Source organism: Thunnus albacares, chromosome 12, assembly GCF_914725855.1.
Source record: "Thunnus albacares chromosome 12, fThuAlb1.1, whole genome shotgun sequence".
Lineage (NCBI taxonomy): Eukaryota > Metazoa > Chordata > Actinopteri > Scombriformes > Scombridae > Thunnus > Thunnus albacares.
Window position 1 is genome coordinate 15,155,439 of NC_058117.1, and position 14,379 is coordinate 15,169,817.

At 38.7% G+C, this 14,379-nt stretch overlaps 1 protein-coding gene across 7 annotated transcripts in view; it reads right to left on the minus strand.

Moving 5' to 3' along the window:
• Positions 1 to 14,379, minus strand: part of tnr (tenascin R (restrictin, janusin)) — a 188,904-nt gene that overhangs the window by 92,026 nt on the left and 82,499 nt on the right. For 5 of the 7 annotated variants that reach the window (XM_044368351.1, XM_044368352.1, XM_044368348.1 and 2 more), the window contains one exon: positions 5,160 to 5,212. The exons of the other annotated variants lie outside the window; for them this stretch is intronic. The gene's annotated coding sequence lies outside the window, so the exon portion shown is untranslated. The remainder of the gene's footprint in view (positions 1 to 5,159; positions 5,213 to 14,379) is intronic. 7 annotated transcript variants of the gene reach the window in all.

The following is a 14,379-nucleotide window of genomic DNA, read 5'->3' on the forward strand; positions in this document are numbered from 1 at the left end:
CTTCCTGAAGAGCTTGCTGCTCCGCCTTTGTGCAACTGGTGAACCACATTAACATGCAGTATGTCAGCACACTTTCGATGGCACAGTGGTAGAAATTCACCAGAAGCTTCAGCGGTAAGTTTGCTTTCTTCAGTTTTCTCAGGTAAAAGAGGCACTGTTGAGCTTCCCCAATCACTGAGGCAGTATTGGTGCTCCAGGACAGTTCCTAAGTCACTGTCAGGCCCAGGATCTTGAATTTGGAGACCCTCTCCACTGCCTCATCATTTATGTAGAGTGGGTTGTGGTTGTGTTGTCCTGACCTGCAAAAGTCCACGATCACCTCCTTGGTCTTCTTGAGGTTTAGAGCCAGGTTGTGACTGTTACACCATACTGCCAGCTTTTGTTCTTCACTCCTATAGACAGACTCATCATTGTTTGCGATGAGGCCGAACACTGTGGTATCATCGGTGAATTTAATGATGGAGTTAGAAGGATAAGAGGGGAAGTAGTCATGTCTAAAAAGGATGTAAAGTAGTGGGCTGAGCACACATCCCTGTGGAGCACCAGTGATTAGGGATAAAGTGGATGATACGTGCTTGCCAAGTCTGATAGACCGTGTACGGTTTGTTAAAAAGTCCAAAACCCAGTTGCATAATGATGTATTAAGTCCCAGATCCTGTAATTTGGTAATGAGTTTGTTGGGCAGGATTGTGTTGAAATCAGAGCTATAATCGATGTGTTCTTATGCTCCAGGTGTTCCAACGCAGTATGAAACACAGTAGCTATTGTATCCTCTGTCGATCTGTTCTCCCTGAAGGTATACTGTATATTTGCTCATTGGACCCATAAAATCTACCTGGCAACATTGGGGGTCTCCAAGGCATACGCCAATAAGACCAGCACCAGATAAGCACCAGTATCAAACTAACTGAAGACACCCAGTCGACATCCAATCACATGCTATCATCTGTCACCTTCCTTCTACATATCATTTTGTTCCTTATTTGTGATATTTTGTGTCTCAATACACTTTGTGGTTTCTATTTTTTAAAGTGCAAACAATACATTTTAATTTTTGTTTTTCAGTGCTTAATTTCGGGCCGTATATAGTAGATGCTCACATGATGTAAGGTTGTATATATATACTATGCATCTGTTTTTGTATTTCCTTTTGCTGCCGTGATATTTCTGTTTTCCTGCAAGTTTGTTTTATTCTAATATTATCTTAATTCAAAGTAATGTGCAACATGAGCACTAATATGCTTTCAGAGTGTAGCACAATCAGCACATGATTTTACAGCATATCATATAATATAAACTATTTATAATTATTTTAATTATTTAAACTAGTTTTGTGTTACATGTATGATTTTTGGGGAGGAGAGGGTTAACCAGATGTAGCACTACAATTCAGAATTTTATCACATTGCAAAGCCCCATCATAACAACCCAAAAAAGAGTGAAAACAGTGTATGCTGTGAGGAGAGAAAACAGTGACGACAAGATGCATAATCCATCATATTTCAAAAGTTGTCTAAGGCAAACGTCAGTGAAATCCTGGCATCTTAACTCCCCAGATGTACAGATGGTGAAATCCGGCTGTTGTCAGTGCAGGTTGAAAGACTTTCATATTCAAAGGTTTTCAAAGTAGTTCTCCAGGGTCTGTCTGTCCTTACGCTGCAGTTTATAGTCTTATGTAACAGTATGATTTCCTGTGTCATTTACTCTAATGTCGTCCTGTGTCGTTTACTCCCTGTGGTGGAGATGCTCCTCCGCTTCTCGCATTTTACAGTCACAATGTAGCACTTTCGTTGACTATGTGTGAAAGTAAGGTCTTTACAGAATATCTTTAGTTGCGACAAAGAGTTACACACTGGGGTTGTAGTCACACTGCTTTCTACATGCTGATTCTGTCTCTAGGTTGAATTTCAGAGACCTTTTATATAGTTTAGATGCATTTCGACAAAGTTGTGCTGAAGACATCTCCAGAATAAGGAGCCGTGTTTGTCTACTACTCCTCTGGATGCACCAGTGTCTCCTGGTGCTGTTGCAATAATCAAGACTGACACAGACACACGTACTATAATCCCCATTGATTAGAAACCTGAGATCAAAGGCTTCCACTGCTGTCACTCTCACCTCCTGTCTCAACTCTGCTTATGCTGCTCCTTTCTTTCATTTCCTCTTTTTGTCCTTCTTGGTCCAGTCACTGTGTTTATATGAATGTGTTTATTTGTATGTTTCTCTTTTGTTCTGAGGTTCACTTTCTTATTCTCGTCTCATTTGCTTCTTATCTCTTGCACCTGTTTCAATAGCCACTGTATGTTTACATAAAGCCTTTCATTATACTAATAACCAGAAGCTAAGCTCAACAGAACACTTCAGTCAGAATAAACTGCCTCACGCTAAAAGAAATGTCTCTCCACATGCTTGACCGCATAATATTTAGTAGTTTAGTGAATTCCAAATCATGACCAGTGCTGTGGGTGGCTCGCCTTCTCGTGTTTAATGACTGCAGGAGTAATGAGACAGTTTAATCAGTAGAAGCGTCAATATTAAAACGGCCACGGTTCCAAAAAAACTGCCAGTTGCCATTTCACTTTCTCTCTCTGTTCTGTTTTCTCTTTCCATCTCCATTTTACTCCCTCTCCCTTTCTCTCTCCAAGTCTCCATATTCCATTAAGACGATGAAGATGTTTTATCACCCACTGGTTTCCCTTGTGCATTCCAATTCTGAATTCTCATCCATGGAAAAAATATCTATGAATATATTTGCAGACGCACCACAGCATTAGAATGTGCTCTTTAGTCTTAACCTCATATATTTATGATCAGACCACTGACATAAGGAATCTCTGAGCCTCCAGCATATTTAATCCTTGCTCACACTCACACACACACACACACACACACACACACACACACACACACACACACACATTATTAAAACATAACAGTCAAACTAGCTAAAAATTTCAAGTAATGGACTCACATCTGATGATTCAACATGTACAGTAGTTGTTGCGTTGGTTGCACTGGAACAATTCATATAAAAATTCATCATATAGAGAAGGGGTACTCAAATACAAGTCTTAGTTCCACTTAAAAAATATCCATTGCATCAAAGGTCCAGTAAGTGTACACTGCATGACAACATTTCAGTACAAAAACTCCAGAACTCTTGACATAAACAGCATTTCTGTGTTAATGGGAGCTGTGACACCGTGACACGTTTACAAAAGTGTTTATTAATGAGTCTGCTGCAGAGTTCTTCACTGTATTCACTGTTGAAAATGTTCAGTTATTCTGTAGTCTTGATATCCCGACTTCAACTGGTTCAGTTTTGTGAGTCTCACCTCTGTGTTTTCAGGAGTTTTTTGTTCAAAACAGGCATGTTTGGTGTCGTTGTGTTCCCACTCTTCATTGTAGCCACTGTTTCATTACAAAATCAAGCACAATTGTTTTGTGCCTCCCTCGGGCAAAATGAACGCATATTTTTCACTGTCAAGCTTTATTTTTTTTGTATCAGCTAGTTTAGAACAAGCTATTTTACTTTCCACTTTTACTCAACAACAAACTTGCTAACTTAGGTGACTAGTGGGCAGCTGAATGATGACAGCTGAGGTGACGTGATAGCGATGGGTCACTCAAAAGCAGTACAGGTCACGTTGTGGTTAAATTTTGTTCCCGGTCTGGATCAAATTGTTATTCGGTCCAGATCCAGACCGGAGTTTGCCTATTGAGTTTATATGATGTAGAGCAATCGGATCACAACTGCACAGAAAAGGAGGTCCAACTAGTTTATATTGAACAACTGTGAGACTGCAGCAGTATTTCATGTAAGTAGTAGTTCAAGTAACATGTAATCAAAATATGTAACTCTATACAGTAACTTGTAGTAGAAAAAAATGTTTTTTATTTTATTGTCTGTTGCCCCTTTTAAAGTATGGCATTAAAAGGCATTAAATTATGTTGAGCTAATTATTAAATATGCACACAATGATGCCGCTACTGCAAAGACTGTAAGAAAACTCATGGAGCATAAACTGAGAGCTCCTCATCATAATCCTGTTTATACAACTAAAAGCATTATTTTCATTATCCAGAGAAAATGGTGTTTGGAGTATTGGAGCTCAGGAGCTCAGCATCCTGGCGACACCTGATATACTCTGGTGATTTTACTGTTCAAACCTGGAATCTACATGGAACAATTGACTAGTCCAGTGTGTAAATAAGCACAGTAGGCCAGGTTGTTAGGGCTGTGCTGGAAAATTTAATTAAGTGATGAAGATACCCTTGCTGTTTAACTCATATGTAATTAGTCAGAGCAGTGCAGCATACTCCCAAATCGGAAAATACAATGAAACACACGTATCATTCGTAATACTGGAATGCATTATACAAGAGGAACCGTTAATCTAACCGAGTACAGATGTTGCTGTAATCACATCAAAAATTATACTTCATTTGTCTATGTAAATGGAGAAAATGAAAAATGTATAAAAAGTGAAAGAGTCAAAACTTAAAATATAGTTTTAGGTAGCTCTGCATGTGTCCCTCTGCCAATTAAAGCTGAAAAAAATTGCTCTTTCCAATTCAGGAGAGATATGTCTCAGCTATCACAAGGAAAAACATAAACAAAGTAACTACCAATGTGACTGTGTTTGTGCGCCAGCTTTGTGCTCTGCTGGAATGTAGATGGTCTGGCTTGATTTATTATCCACATGTGTTTCTTTTGATAATACAAGAAGACAGTTATGTAGGCTTATAGTGATTGGACAACAGAAATTGAAAATGATCTCCAGGTAGAAAAATGCAATGCACATACATGTTCACAGTTGGCACTCGCTGACTTTTCTAGCCTGCATGTAAGTGTGTGTGTGTGTGTGTGTCTACCATGTGATAGTGAAGTGACAATCCATTTTTGTTCCTATTAGAAAGCCAGTTATGGTGATGAATACATACATAAAATTAGCCCAAGATGAGGGCTAATTGTCTGATTAGATGTGCTTCAGGTTGATAGATGCACAATAAGCCCATGCACATAAAACAGTCATTAAGGAACATTAGACCATTAAATTGAGCATTACACTATAGCTAGAGGGAAAAATATGGATGTTCATTAATGCCTCTATACACATAGGAGTCTGTCCGTGTTTGTGTGTGTGTGTGCACATAACCTTTTCTACAAGTGCTTTGTTCTCTTGTTGCTGGTCTCTCTCTGACTGTGCACCTGTCCAGCAGAGGGGAGAGATTAAATAAGCATTACACCAATTACACATTTGAACTGCTTTCTCCCTGACTTAAGAGTACATCATTCCCTGGAAAGAACTTGAAATGCAAATTGCTTGCTGGTAAAGACGTACATGCTGTAACACCTTTAACATGGCAGAAGTGTTTATTTCGCCCACAAACAGTATAACACTGTACACAAACCACAAGCAGAAACATACACTTGTTCCTTCATGAGTTTTCTCTATTCCTTATGGCTTGTTAGTGTGTAAACATGTTTGCCAAAGAATAAAGATGTTATTGTAAATTAGCAATGCAAGTCAGCATTCATATTCACAGAACAAACAAGCACTGCCTTCAGTCCCTTTCTTATAAGTATAGTGGAACAATGAAGCACTGCAGGGAAACTTAAGGCACACACATACGCATTTATATACACACACACACACAAGAAAAAGCACACAAATACAAGCAAGAGAGCACACACAAGCACGTAGAGGCATAAGTAAAGAACAGGAAAATATCAAGGCTCTTCTATCAACATGGAAGAAGGGAAAAGTACTCATTTGCTTTTCTTTTCTGGGCTGCAGCTGAGGGGGGTTTTTTGTGGAAGCACACCTCCTGCGGCACACTCACTCAAACACAGACATGCATGCCCACGCAAACACAAAACCAAGCCCTGTTTGCTCTTGAGGGTGTCTCACTCACCCTCTGAGAGACAAAATGACATGCTTTTCTAGCCAGGCTGTTTTCAGCTCAGAGGAATTGCAAATTCTCTAAAAACTGGTGTCATTTTCTCTTGAGTTTCCTCCAACGAAGGAGGTTGATTAAATAAACAAAGGAACTGTTAGTTTCTGCAAACATAGTAAGAGCGAAAGATACACATCTCTGTCTGTCCTCTTCAAGAGGGGAATCAACATGCAAATAAAATATATATCTCAATGTATTTAGTGCATATTTGATACTTAATATGCAGTATGATGCCTGTGACTAGATGATACATAGATAATACAAATGATACATTTAAGTATTTTCTGATCTGATGCCCTCTGCAGCACAAACTATAGTTTGCTGTGCTTTTTAAATCACGTTTGACCATTACAAAAAGGATTCATATGAAAGTTTACTGATCTGCCATGGTTAAAATGTCTTGTTGGTTCGTGTCATGTCTGACTGTGTTTAGGGCCAAATGCAGCAAAGTCACTGAAATTAGGGCTGCAGCTAATGATTATTTTCATTATTGATTTAACTGACAATTGTTTTATTGATGAATCGATTAATTAAGTGTTTCATCTATGTAATGTCACAAAATAAGAAAGAAAAATCCAGTTTTCCAGAACCCAAGATGACGTCTTCAGCAGTCTAAAACCCAAATATGTTCAGTTTACAATGATACATGGCAAAGATAAGCGGCAAATCATTGCATTTGAGAGGCTGAAACTAGAGGATGTTTGGTGTTTATCATTATTTTTGCTTGCAAAATGACTGAAAAAATGAATCGATCAATCAAAATCATAGCTGATTATTCTTCTGTCGATCGACTAATTGATTTATCGACAAATCGTTTCAGCTCTAAGTGAAACTAAAGATTCTGACCATGATATCTGCCTCAAAATAAAATATTCAAAAATGAATGTAAAAAGACAAAATACAGAATTTATTGACACAAAAATCTTCAACAGACATTTCATCTGCAGACAAAGGTTTCTGCAAGCCACACACACAAATACACAACAGCTATTTGTATTACTCCTGCATGCTGTCCCACTGGGAGAGGAGAGAGTTACAGATGATCCTGTTTCCCTCCTCAGACTGCTTTGTAGTTGTGAGAATGAGAAACGCTTTAGAATGTAAATCATGTTATGTTCTCGCAGTTTATTCACTGGCCTGAAAAATGCTGTTTTCACAAAAAATCTGAGCATAAATAAAAAAATATAAGACAACAGAAATGAATATGTGTAATAAATTTGCATTCCTCTATCTTGGCACCTAACCAAACAATAGCATAAAGTTTTAGAAGGAAAGTTGGGAGGTATGGATTTCTGATGGAACTGCAGAGTTTCTTTAAAAGAAGTGTAGGAAAGCCAGCACCTACTCTTTTCTTCTGCCATCCTGTAATGTCTTCCTAAAGCCAAAAAGAAGGTCTGGGCTTAATCAACAATAACCTTTAACCTCAGGATATGGATGTACTTATATTCAACTTTGGTTTTGGAATTACTTCAAAGGTAAACTGAAAGTCCCTTCTCAACGTTAAAGTGTCAGTCTGACACTTCACAGGACTTGTCCTCCTCTCATTCTACCTCGAAGATCCCCAACTGTGTCAGAAAGTGGGATTTATGACACTGACTAAAAGCAATCCCCTTCTTTCATCAACTCCTCAGGTCTCAGAAAACACTGGATTAAAAGACTTTTCCTTGGAAAAAAAAGACTGTCTTACCACAATTTAACCTCATCAGCCTACTTTGATGAGTTAGGACAATCCTGTCACCAGGTTTATTGTCTGTCCTTTCTATCTCAAAATCTCAAATATCTCAATTCTCGCTCCACGCTGACACACACAGACACACACACCAACAAACTTACCCTCTCACTTTCTTTTCCCACTCTGGCGTGACATCAGATAAGAACATTAGCCAGGCGCCAATCAGTAAAAATTAAGTAAGGCCTTCCTCGAGTTGAATCCACTATATTCTGTGTGTATTAAGCCAAAGTTTGATTCAATGTTTTTTAAGGATATAATCATCTTGCAACCCATATATTATTGGTCACGAAGTAATACCAGTCAAAATGGTCCAACTCTGATCTACCTACGGTAAAATTCATCCAAGTTAATTATGTTAAATTGCCCCACATTACACGAACCAACATCGCCCTACAATGGTCACGTTCAGTAAAGTTTTAAACACTGAAGAGAGCCTGTAAGAATGTGCACTATTTTACGGCTATGTTATTCACGAAAGTGCTGTTAATCTTTATGTGACTTGTAGTAGAAATTCAATGTGTGTACGAAGGATTATATTGATAGGTGTAGTGAAGAACTGATATCCAGTGGTCTAGTAGAAATATAATTTTGAACGATATGCATGTTTAACAAACTGCAGTTATTTTATTGTGCTGTTCTAATCTTCATATTTACTGTGTACTAGACATTGAAAAGTTTGATGAGTGAAGAATCAACGTTAGTAGTTATAAAATAGAATTTAGTTAACATTAAAAGTAGGTTTGTTAAGTAACCATAGTATATTTTCATTAGACTGAGCTGATTGCTGTTTAAACTTTTGGTATGAGAAATATCTTGATAGAAGAGGTAAAAGACCATTAATATGAAATAAAGTCAGCGAAAACTGCATTTTTATTTTATTGTGTAACCTAATTGAGTATTGTTTAACCCAGGTATTGAATAGTTGATTATAATATAGATGTGTGTCGTCTCTGAATGTTTGTAATGTATTGAACTATGCAATTTATTCAAAAGATAACCAAAGTGAATTAGATTCAATCAGGATTGGATCACATGTTTTCTCTCAGACAAAGAATTTTCTGTTCGTGGGGGAGATTAGGTGTCTCCACCCTAGAACATGCCCATGAGGCCAACATAAAATCAGCGTGACGCTCTCCGCCCGCATCTTTTCTCCCTGTCGTCCTTTTTGCATCTAAAAGGAGATGCAGGTCGCGTGTCTAAGGGCTTTGCCATTTTAACTTTCTCCACAATTTTTTTTTCTCATATCACGTGATCCCCCAAGTTTAACTTTCTTTTTTCTTTTCTTTTGTCAAGCTACATGCATTATTTTAATTCCAGTGAAACAAACTTTATGTTGCAAATCTTTCACACCTAGTAACTTCAAGTAAAGTTTCGTTCAGCCGGCAAAGTTATTTTTCGAGTTATTTTAGTAAGAAAGTCAGTCAGTTAGTCAGGAGACTTCAAGGCAAACAACCCACTCTTCCATGGACCAAGACATCTTCACGTTGCTGTTTCCCAGAGACATTCACTTGTCAACCAATTTAGCTAAATAAATATGCATTTATCAGTATAACGTTGTCTTAAGATCACTGTATCAGCACACACTACTTCAGACATGAGATTGATCAAAACTGTCTTCCGTGTCTCCTCCCGGCACAAGTAAAAACAAAGGGTGGTGGTGCCCTGGTTATTACAAGATAATTCATTGATAAAAGTAGGTATAATTCCCACACAAGAATAGGAGTGGAAATCATAGTTTTGGCATACGGATGTCATGAAGTGTTTGAATTCTTACAATCTACACAGTGGTGTGGAGGAGTAGACTAAAGCATTTAGTGTCCGATGCTTAATGACTTGTTACACAGCTCCCATCTGCTGTTGTTTTATGCCCATGCTTGTAAGCAATGGGTTTAATAATATTAAATATTTAAAAAAAAAAAATCACAATACAAGCACTCAACAGAGAGAGACATATGGCAAGATTAGTGCATGTAGTATTGATTCTAATTTGCATAGTAGTGGCATGTAATTGTTTTGCTGTGCTTTTTTTGTTTGTTTGTTTTGTTTTGTTTTTTTTTCAATTTAAGCATTTCACTTGATTCATATACTTTGGAAATAACTATGAGTTTTCATTCCTCAGCGTGGGCTGGAAGGCAAGGCTGACAGGCAGTGGGGACAGGGTTTCCGAAGCTATACGACCATCCGACAAGCAGTTCTGAAGAACCATACTGGCATGGCAGCTTTACTACAACTTCACACAGCTGCAAGCGTCGCCGCAGACTCTGAAGCCACATTCAGACAGGATTGATTTCTCTAGAGGAGGTGGAGTGACTTTAACATGAACTGTGCTGGTCAGTGATTTTAATCCAGTCCAGAGTGCATTTTTCACCCCCGCTCCTGTAATAATTACAACTGCAATTTTTTGGCAAACTCAATGGTCCTCCTGTAATTTAAATCTTGTGCGGTGCAACATACTTGTATCTTAAAGTGTATATCTGAGTTTATTCTGCAGAAGGAGCTGTTTTTTGCCTCTACTGCATTTTAACAGCCCAGTGTGAAATTTGACTTGTGTGAAAATGAAGGAAGTCAAGCATGTTTTGCTTATCTGTGGCCCGTTTCACCAAATTTTCAACATCGAAGCTGTGACACGAGATCATTCCCTCTTTCATTCATTTTAACACGTTTAACTGATCAAAAGAAACATCATACTTACCACCCTTGCATGAGGATGGGAGAGCAGTGTAGGACACACAAATTCATCATCAATTTGTGAGTGACAAACATTTGTGAAATGTGGCACTGGCACTATTTGCAATCTGCATGTAAGCAGTGCTGTTTTTTTGTGAAATTGCTTTTGTGAAGCGGGCCCCTGATAGACAGAAAATATGTGATCACCATCATACACTGTAGGTCTATTTGGGAGCAAATACTATGATGGAAAAAATTACATGGTACAGGTCAAACCATCTGCAGCTGAACACCTCCAAGACCAAAGAGACGGTGGTGGACTTCCAAAGGACCAGACCCAATCTACAACCGGTCCCCATTGAGGGGGTCGATGTGGAGGTGGTCAGGACCTACAAGTACCTGGGGCTGCTACTCAACGATAGACTGGACTAGTCAGCAAACATTGACACTCTTAACAGAAAGGCACAGAGCTGGCTCTTTTTCTTGAGGAGGCTGCGGTCCTTCAACATCTATAGGAAACTCCTGCAGATGTTTTGCCAGTCGGTTGTCACCAGCATTCTCTTCTATGCTGTGGTGTGCTGGGGGGGCAGCACTAAGAAGAGGGACACTATGCGGCTGGAAAAGCTGGTGTGAGGAGAGCTGGCTCTCTGGTTGGCACAGAGCTAGATTCCCTTATGTCAGTGGTAGAGAGATGGACTCTAAATAAACTGTTGTCCGTCATGGACAATGCCCGCCACCCCCTGCACAGCATATTCACTAGGCAGAGCAGTATGTTCAGTGGCAGACTGCTGTCTCAGTCCTGCTCAACAGACTGAGTGAGGAAGTCTTTTGTCCCCCAGGCCATACAGCTATTCAACGCCTACCAGCAATGGCGAGGTGAAATTGACTATTAGGCTTGATGCTGCCTCTCCGTTGCTACCCATGGTTAATGGCTATGTGAGCCTTACGCACAATTTGTCTTCGTATTCATTTACATATTTATCTCCAATTTGTATTTTATATTATTTAAAGTCATCATTATTCTTGCATTGTTAATCACGTTGCATTTGCACTACCTCCATTGGCACATACTCTAGTATTTCTAGTGGCTATACTATCACTATTATATCACACTACTATCACTGATGTATCCATCTATCTATCTATCTATCTATCTATCTATCTATCTATCTATCTATCTATCTATCTATCTATCTATCTATCTAAAGCCATCAAGAGAGATCAACATGATAAAATAAGCTATTTTAATCTTGAGAACAGATGGGCAGGTACCTGTATTCTCTTTTGGCTAGTTCTGCTGAATGTCTATTACAGACCACATTCTGTAATTTTGCGATGGTCAAAATGCTGCCCAAAACGATTAATTAAATCATCAAGGAGTAAAGTAAATATTTAATTTCCCACCTCACCATATTATGTTAATCCCATTCAAATGGGGCTTTAATTTTATTTAGAGAAAGAGTTGCAAATGATGAACAAGCTACTAATACCGGGCTTTACAGAAGGCAGTTTGCCACTTTGCAGTAAGACATACAGTATAATGAGATGGAGTCTGTTGGCAAACTTCAAGTAGATTTTTTTTTTAATGTGCACTTCAATCTGCAAACACAGAGAAGCTAATGTGTATTATGGTCTATATTCCTGAACCTCAACATAATTCTATACCAAAGCTGAACCACTACATAAATCATATTGGCTTATTGAATTGAGAAAGTATGAAATATCTCAGATGATAGATAGTTGGTATTTAGTCAGGATGGCACACAGCCACTAGTGAATTCTGTGTGTGTGGGGGGGTGGGAACAGAAACAAAAAATACATATAGAGACACAGAGAGACATAGATTGAAAGACATCCTCTCTCACACACACACTATCTCTCTCTCTCTCTCTCTCTCTCTCTCTCTCTCTCTCTCTCTCTGTCTCTCTCTCTCACACACACACACACACACACACACACACACACACACACACACACACACACAGTGCACTGTATTGTGCCATATGGTGAGTTTGGGCCTTGAATCAGGCTTGTCTCTCAGTGTGCAATTTTTTATCAGTGGAAGATCCCATTTCCGTTGTGTTGATGCAGCAGATGGATTTCCTCCCCTTAACCATTCATCACCTGCCACACCAAAACCTGCCTTTGCCCCCTTTACGCCAATGAAAAATGGGTTTTAGACCATCTTTTTCCTCAAGAAAATAAAAGTCGTTTACCGTGTCATCAAGCAGGTTTCATCACAGGTTCCCACTAGAGTTTTTGTGCAGAGTTTTTGTGTTTCAGAAAGGCAGCCAAAGGGGAAATCTACAGTAATATTGCTCTGATACACATAGAAGAGTGGAGAGGAAACTTAAATATGCATGTAAGTTACTGTTACTGTATAAGAAATAATTGCTGTTTTACTACTATCAATTTTAGATAAAATGTAAAATGTATCCATGGTTGATTCATCATAATCATGTTTAGCCTGAACCACTGCCTGATGTGAACATGTGAAAACTTCTGCACTGCTGGTCACTTGTTCACAACAGATTTGAATTTCTCATTCTTTTAGTTTCAGTACATCTATGCAAATGAATAAGTACAACTGTCCACAATTTGCATAGTTTACCAAATGCATATGTCTTGCTGAACAAAACTGATTATGTTGCTTCTCAGTTGAATAGTTGTACTTTCCAAAACATGTAGGACTTCTTTCAACGTGTAAGTCATCACATGCACGGTAGTCTATTCCATTCTCAAAATCTCTCAAGCATATATTCCATAACTAACATTGATATGGAAGTTTTGTAACATCTACTGAACTGGTAAATTGCCTGTCAGGTGAAACTTGAGCATCACCAATGAAGGAGAGTTTCTCAAATCTTACATCAACCAATAACACATCCTGTCAAGTTAGATGACAGGTGCTATTCATGATTATGGATATTGTTAAACATATTTATAGAGCTTGACCACCAATCACTACAGTTTCTGAACATGGAGAAACCTGGCCGGGTAAATAATGAACAGAGGCAACTGCCTGCTCATAGGAGAGGAGGACGAAGAGGAAGAGGAGTAAGGATGTGTGGTGGTGTAGTGAGGGGAAGTCAGCAGGAAGTTAGAGGAAGAGGCAGAAGAGTACAAAGACATAGAGCTGTTCCAGATTAAATATAGGCCACAATTGTGGACCATGTGATTAACCATTGCCTTACAATGGCAGAGGCTGGTTGCTGAGTGCAGCCTAATGTAAACCCGTCTACAGTGGCTTCACTTATCCAAAAATTCTGCAGGGAAAACAGATACATACTCACTCATTACTGTAATTATTCATGTTACAGTATTCCAGTTAATGCTGTAAGAAATATATGAGGCACACAGTACAGTGCATTACGGAACAGTACAAATATAGTAATATGAGCTATTTCTGAATTCCAGTGTGTCGGACTTGACAATTACCTTCTGCTGGTGGCAGCAGAGCAGTTTGTACGCCTCAGCAAGATCAAGAGATCTGCAGCATGGTGACAGCAAATAATGTTAGATTGAGAGAAATCTAGAGAGCAGTTTTTTAGAGGACAATGGCGTCTTTCAAAATATCAATTCTGTCAGCATCTCTACAATAGAAAGAGTGTTGAAAAGACATCAGATGACCATGAAACAACTCTACAAGGTGCCATTTGAGAGAAACTGTGACAGTGTGAAGGATTTGCGATGCCAGTATGTACAGGTAAAGCAGTGGTGTGCACTACACAGTAATATATTGTACTGTTTTATGAGTTTTCCTTCATTATGGCCTGTATATTCTTATTGAAGTTGAAGAGAAGAAAACAGAACATTTACTGTATATTTTGCTGTAACTGTATGATTCTACAGTAAAGTTGATTTGATATTTTATTTACAGTATTACAGAGAATAATGGAACTGGAAGTAAGTGAAATCCCTCACACCCTTGTGTTTGTGGATGAGGCTGGTTTCAATCTGGCAAAAGGCAGGAGATGCAGCCGAAACATTATAGGCCACCGAGCCACAGTGGATGTGCG